Raw genomic sequence first — 8,049 nt, forward strand, 5'->3', positions numbered from 1 at the left:
AAACCCTGTCTCGAAAAACAAAAAAAAAAAAAAAAAGACCCTTCTGCCTCTCAGGCAGAAGTTCTGGGAGGAGTAAATACTAATACCCCCAAGGCATGAAAAACCTTGATTGTGTTTGGGAGGTGTTCTCTAACAGATCCCGGTTCTAGAGGAGGCTGGTGGAAGAGGATTTGAGTGGAAGGAGGGTCCTGGACCTGGCCAGACTGGAAATCACCACAAGCCCTGAATTCACACGAATCAGATAGCCATGTATAGTAATGCAAGCCTGTAACCCTAGCACTCAGAAACTGAGCCAAAAGAGTTAGCAAGAGTTGAAGGCCAGCCTTGACTACACACGGAATCTGTGTCAGAAAACAAAAAGAAAAGCCGGGCGGTGGTGGAGTTCGAGACCAGCCTGGTCTACAAGAGCTAGTTCCAGGACAGGCTCTAAAACCACAGAGAAACCCTGTCTCGAAAAAAAAAAAAAAAGAAAAAAGAAAAGAAAAAGAAAAATAAATAAGAAGAAACACTTTCTCAATATTAACAACTATGGAAATTCTTGACTGATAAGTAGAGAGGAGCCCTAAGAGTCTCTCTAGCATTTACTATTTTTTTTGTGTGTGTGAGTGTTTTGCCTGCATGTATGTATGTGCACCATATGAATACCTGGTGCCCTTGTAACTCAAAAGAAGGAACTGGATCTTCCAGAACTAGAATAAAGATGATTATAAGCCACCGTGTGGGTGCAGAGAACAGAAATTGGGTCCTATGCAAAAGCAACAAATGCTCTTTAAATAAACCATCTCTCCAGCCCCATCTTTAGTGTTGTTAATTTAATTTAGCTATTTATTCATTTGGCATGTGCTTATATGTGTGTGTTCATGCTATGGATTCCCTGTGGTGTTGAGAGACAGCTTCCAGGCGTCGGTTCTCTCCTAGCACCATGCTGGTTCGAGGGGTCAAACTCAGTTGCTTAGGGTTGGAAATATGTAACTGAACCCACTGAGCCATCTTTCTGAACCTGTCACTAATATATTTTAAAGATTTCTTAATGTGTTAGGTATACAGTGTTCTGCCTGCATGCCAGAAGAGGGCACCAGACCTCATTTTAGATGTGGTTGCTGGGAATTGAATTTAGGACCTCTGGAAGAGCTGCCAGTGCTGTTAACCTCTGAGCTATCTCTCCAAACCCCACTAATATTATTTAAGAACTGAAACAAAGCCAGGCAGTGGTAGCGCACGCCTTTAATCCCAGCACTCAGGAGGCAGAGGTAGGCAGATCTCAGTAAGACAGAGGCTAGCCTGGTCTACAGAGTGAGTTCCAGAACAAGCTCCAAAAGTTACAGAGATACCCTGTCCCGAAAAAAAAAAAAAAAACTGAAACAAGCTGGGTGGTGGCGCATGCCTTTAAACCCAGCATTTGAAAGGCAGAGACACAGGCAGATCTCTGAGTTCAAGACCAGTCTGGTCTACAGAATTAGTTCCAGGACAGCCAGGGCTACACAGAGAAACCCTGTCTTCAAAAAAAAAACATATTATGTGTATGGTTATTTTGCTCCTTGTATGTCTGTGCACTATTTGTGTATATGCCTGGGGCCTGGGAGGGAGGCCAGAAGAGAGTATCTGATTGCCTGTGTGATGGCCACTCCTGATGGTTGTCAGCTTGACTATATCCGGAATTGACTAAAACCCTGGTGCTGGTGCACACTTGTGAGGGGGTTCTCTTTTCTTTTCTCTTTCCCTCCCTCCCTCCCTCCCTCCCTCTTTCTTTCTTTTTTTCTTTCTTTCTTTCTTTCTTTTATAAATATTTATTTATTTATTTATTATGTATACAATATTCTGTCTGTGTGTATATCTGTAGGTTAGAAGAGGGCACCAGACCTCATCACAGATGGTTGTGAGCCACCATGTGGTTGCTGGGAATTGAACTCAGGACCTTTGGAAGAGCAGGCAATGCTCTTAAACCACTGAGCCATTTCTCCAGCCCCCTCTTTCTTTCTTTCTTGTTGGTTGGTTGGTGTAGCCTTGGTTGTCCTGGCACTCACTGTGTCTACAAGAGCTAGTTCCAGGACAGGCTCCAAAGCTACAAAGAAACCCTGTCTCAAAAAACCAAACCAAACAAAAAAGAGTTTGAAGAGAAGTACTCTGCATTCATGGCTAATTCTGCTCCCATAGTTCATACGTTATTAAACAAAAATCCCACTGCTAAGTAATTGTTTCTATCTGCAGGGAACATAGATCTTGAGGGGTGGAAAACCAATCACTGTTGTTTTTACTAAATGGCTATGTTGTCAAACTACTTATTAAATATATATATATATATATGCTTATTTTTGTTTATTTATTTGTTGACATGGGTTTCTCTATGCAATCCTCACTGTCCTGGAACTCTCTATGTAGACCAGGCTGGTCTTGAACTCAGTGGGCAGTGGTGAATGCAGAGATTCAAGCAAGTCAAAGTGATGAGATTAAGTGGCTGTTGAAAATTCAATCCTAAATGGGACGCGCGCGCGCGCGCGCTCACACACACACACACACACACACACACACACACACACACGGAACATCATTGTGGAAACATCATGGAAGAATGGAAGATCTTGAAGGATGGGGAGGATGTGGTGTAACATTGTCTTTTGGACATGACATGACTTCAGTACTCATGAACTCACATGCACAAGACTGAAAATGTTAATAACCCATCATAGATGTGGAGGGAGCATAGCAGGCCCCATCCTTCCTTGGGAACTATAGGCAATTAATTGTTGGTAGGGGAATGGGTGTTACATTCCTCAGTAGTGTCGCTACCTTAAGTTGCCCTTGCTCAAGTAAACCACTCCTGTCCTCACAAGCAACCCTAATTAAATGCAGGGTGCAATGAAAGCACCTAAAGAGTTGAGCCACACTGAGGATTTGTGGTCAGAAAAATCCTTTGACCTGTAACCTTACGGATATTTTTCTATTTTATTCTCTTTGTTTCTTACTTTACATATAACTAGATAAAAGTTGTTTTTCATGTTTTTTTTTCACTTTATTCATTTGTTTCGTGTTTGCATGTATGTGAGTGAGTGTGTGTATTCCATCCTGTAGCTCTTGTATGCCTTGCTGGCTGTCAGAAGACAGCTAGTTCAGAAGACAGCTAGTGACAGTCAGGTTGATCTTTTCTTTTTTTAAAGATTTCTTTATTTTATGTATATGGTGCTCTATCTGCATGTATACATACCTACATGCCAGAAGAGGGCATCAGTTCCCATTTTAGATAGCTTTGAGCCACCATGTGGTTGTTGGGAATTGAACTCAGGACCTCTGGAAGAGTTGTTAATGTTCTTAACCCCTGAGCCATCTTTCCAGTCCCATCTTTTCACTATATAGGGTCTGTGGATTGAACTCAGACCTCCAGGCTTGACAGCAGACACTCTTACCCATTAAGTCATCTAGTTAGCGCTGAATTAAGCTTTTCTGTGGGGGCCCACAGAAGTGGGTCCATTCTTCCTTGACTACAGGTCAAAGAATTCAAGCCTATTTCTGCTCCTTCAAGGATATGACAGGAAGTGTGACCCAAGCAGTGGCTGCCCGCAGGATGCTTGGTCTAAGGTGTAGGTCCTGCCTAAACAATAGAATGCTTAATTTGGGATATAGTTGCTTGATGTTTCAGGTATTGAAGAGGTAATTCCTCTGTTTGTTCTTTGTATCATGTTGAAGCAGTCTTTTGCCTTCTTCACCCCCACCTTTTGGATTGGGGTCTATAAGTGTATGGAAAGTAAATGCTGACAAATCCAGCCCTCCAAGTTCTATTCTGTATCTCTGTTCCTTTTCTTTCGGTATCTCTGTTCCTCCTGACTAATATTTCTAATCCTCACACCCCTACCCTGGAACATGTGAACCCTGTCAAGGCTGGACCCTGACACTTTCAAATGCCAATAACCTATGCACCAGAAAAAAGTCTCAAATTTTTCATTATTCACAATAGGTATGGTATGTACCTGGTCTACAAGAATCTTCATTTTAATCTGACACAGTCTTTTACATTAGATTAGATCATCTCAATATTTTATTGATAAGACTAATGATCACATTTCATCTTTATTTTATTTTCTCTGGCTATCTGACCATAGTGAGGCTTTGATATGTTTGCTCTGTACTACTGAAAACATATTTTAATATTGCTAAATGTCTTGATCAGTTTTTTTTTTTGGTTTTTTCGAGACAGGGTTTCTCTGTAGCTTTGGAGCCTGTCCTGGAACTAGCTCTATAGACTAGGCTGATCTCGAACTCACAGAGATCCGCCTGCCTCTGCCTCCCGAGTGCTGGGATTAAAGGCATGCGCCACCATCACCTGGCTGTCTTGATCAGTTTTATATTGCTATGAAGAGGCGCCATGACCATGGCAACACCTACTAAACGAATGCATTTAATTAGGTCTTGCTTATAGTTTCAGAAGTTTAGTCCATGGTCACCAGGGCAGGAAGCATAGCAACATGCAGGCAGATACAGTACTGGAGAAATACTTGAGAGTATCGGATCCAGATAGGAAGACAGCAAGAAGAGAGAGCAACTGAGTGTGACTTAAGCATTTGAAACCCCAAAGCCCACCCCCAGTGGCACACTTCCTCCAACAAGTACACACCTATCCAACAAGGACACATTGCCTAGTCCCTCTCAAGTAGTGTCACTCCCTGACGACTAAGCATTCAAATATACGAGCCTGTGGGGACCATTCTTATTCAACCACCACCCTGAATGACTAAATTAAATAAAAATACTGAATTTTTCTGTGTAAAAAAAAAGTGATTATGAGCCCGGTATGGTGACAGACGTCTTTAATCCCAGCACTTGGGAGGCAGGGGCAGGCTAATCTCTGTGAGTTTGAAGCCAGCCTGGTCTACAAAGTGAGTTTTAGGGCAGTCCTGATACATAGAAAGAACTTGTCTTTTTAAAAAAGTGATTATTTCTAAGACTAAGATCAGAGCAAGACCTTTTTAGTAAGGTTGATTTATTTAATTGTTGTTTCAGTTGTTATATAATTGTACATACTTAGAGAATGTATGTTTGCAATGCTGGGCAAATAAATAATAAATAAATAAACAAATAAATAAATAAAGCGAGCTAATTAACAACCAAAAAATGCAGGATTCAGACCTGGTGTTATAGTCTTAGTATTTGAGTGGTGGAGGCAGGAGAATCAGGATTTCAAGGCAAGCCTCAGATATATAATTAATTCAAGGTCAGCCTGAGTTAAATGAGACCCAGGTGTCAAAATTTTTAAAAAAATTCAGAAAAAATTAATAAAACATATTAACAGTGTCATAACTCTGATTCATAATCAGAGGGGTGTATCATCTCTGAAATTCTTTTTTAATTTAATTTTATACATATGAATGGTATGCAGTTGCATCATGCATGTGCCTGGTGCCTGTGGAGGTAAGAAGAGGATCATGGATTTCCTAGAAGTAGTTAGCATGGTTGTGAGCCAGTATGTGGGTTCTGGGAACTGAATCCAAGTCCTCTTCAAGAGCAGTAAGTGCTCTTAACTGCTGAGCCATCTCCCTAGCCCCATCTCTGAAATTCTTGTCCCAAACTCATAACCTCAGTCTAATTGTGAAAAGTCATCATTCAACCCATATTGACATTATTTTCTTCAAAATAACTGAGCTGTACCTCTCTCTCTCTCTCTCTCTCTCTCTCTCTCTCTCTCTCTCTCTCTCTTTGGTTTTTGCTTTTGTTTTTCGAGACAGGGTTTCTCTGTAGCTTTGGAGCCTGTCCTGGAACTACTGAGCTATACTTGTCAAAAGTCAGTAAAGACAAGGCTATCGTGGATTGCAGAAAACGAAGGAGGCATACAATTATATTGCAGTGTATGAGATACTAGACTGGAAGGGGAAAAGGACAATAGTTCAGTGAACAGAATTGCACCCAGAGCTAGAGGTGTGACTCAGTGATTAAAAAGAAACAGCATTACACAAATGTTAACCTCAGGTTTTTGATAGTTTATAATACTGTTATGGAAAATATCTGTATTATTTAGGTCAAAAATATATGGTGGCTGGTGTGGTGGCACATTCCTTTAATTCCTGCACTTGGGAGGCAGAAACAGGCAAATGTCTGTGAGTTCTAGGCTACTCATAATGAGACCCTGTCTAAAAAAGGGGAGGGAGGAATTTCAAAGACTAGATATTCTGAAACACCCCCACCAAGCACCGCCTATTGTTAAGGCTGAACTTGTAACAACAGTACTGACAAGAAGAAAGAGAGAGAGAGAGAGAGAGAGAGAGAGAGAGAGAGAGAGAGATATGAGGGAGGAAGAAAGAGAGAGAACTGAAGAGATAGAGAGAGAAAGGAAGGAAGGAGAGAGAGGGAGGGAGGGAGGGGGAGAGGGCACCCAGGTAAAGAGGCTCCAGCCCGGAAGGTTCCCTGTCCTTTGTGGCAAAGACCAGAAAACACTGCTTCATCCAAAAACTCAAAATGGTCAGAAAACTGCAACATAGAAAGCATGTGCTTGGGGCTGGAGAGATGGCTCAGTAGTTAAGAGCATTGCCTGCTGTTCCAAAGGTCCTGAGTTCAATTCCTAGCAACCACATGGTGGCTCACAACCATCTGCAATGAGGTCTGGTGCCCTCTTCAGGCATGCAAGCAGACAGAATACTGTATACATAATAAATAAATATTAAAAACTCACTTAAAAAAAAAAGAAAGCATGTGCTCCAGGGCTGGAGAGGTGGTGCCATGGTTAAGAGCACTGGCTCCTCTTCCAGAGGACCCAGGTTCAATTTCCAGCATCCACATGGCAGCTTACATAGAGTTTGCCTTAGACCTCCTCCTTTGTAGCTCCAGTTCCAAGAGATCTTACACTGTCACACAGTGATACGTCCAGGAAGAACACCAATGCACATAAAATAAAAAGAAATAAGCCAGACATGGTGGCGCAGGCTTTTAATCCCAGCACTCGGGAGGCAGAGACAGATAAATCTGTGTTTGAGGCCAGTTTAGACTACAAAGCGGGTTCCGGGATAGCCAGGGCTACACAGAAACCCTATCTCGAAAGACAAAATAAATCAAAAAGAAAGGAAAGCATGTGCTCTAAAGACATTTGACAAGAAAGTATAAGAAGATGGGAAAAGGGAAAAAAAGGAGGAGAAAAAAAGAGAAAAGAAATTAAATATATGGGCTGGAGAGAGAGATGGCTCAGTGGTTAAGAGCATTGCCTGCTCTTCCAAAGGTTCAATTCCCGGCAATCACATGGTGGTTCACAACCATCTGTAATGATGTCTGGTGCCCTCTTCTGGCCTGCAGACATACACACAGACAGAATAATATTGTATACATAATAAATAAATAATTTTTTTTTTGGTTTTTCGAGACAGGGTTTCTCTGTGGTTTTGGAGCCTGTCCTGGAACTAGCTCTTGTAGACCAGGCTTGTCTTGAACTCATTGAGATCCGCCTGCCTCTGCCTCCCGAGTGCTGGGATTAAAGGCGTGCGCCACCACCGCCCGGCATAAATAATTTTTTTTAAAAAGAAAGAAATTAAATATAGTTTAGTGGTACAGTGTTTGCCTAGGCGAGGCCCAAGGTTTAAATTACCATCACTGCAAATTGAACCACATCCCTGGCACAGTCCTGTGTTTTCTCCTTATGACACTTCCTACATCAGTAAGGTAAATATTTTGGATGCTCATATGTCTTTGTCAAACAAGATCTATTTATTTTGTGTATATAAGCATTTTGCCTGCATTTATGTATGTGAATCACGTGTGTGCATGGTGCCTGCGGAGTTTGAAAGTGGGTATCGGATGCCCTAAAACTGCCTTACAAAGATTTGAAAACCTCACAAGAACCGAATCTATCCTCTAACAAGAACTACACTGAGAACTACATTTCCCAGAAGGTTTGGCGCGGCGCGTTCCTATGACGTTAGACGTTTAAACGCAGGATCGTTTTTTCCCACGGCTTCAAGGCCGGCCTAGAAGCATTGCATTGTGGGATAGGTTGTTCTTTTGCTCCTTGGCGGGCCCCTAGTGTATTGAGCTTAAACTAAACTTCCCAGCAAGCAGCGCGCTAGCCTGGGAATTGGG

The sequence above is a fragment of the Microtus ochrogaster genome, chromosome 10 (genome assembly GCF_000317375.1).
Source record: "Microtus ochrogaster isolate Prairie Vole_2 chromosome 10, MicOch1.0, whole genome shotgun sequence".
NCBI classification, from domain to species: domain Eukaryota; kingdom Metazoa; phylum Chordata; class Mammalia; order Rodentia; family Cricetidae; genus Microtus; species Microtus ochrogaster.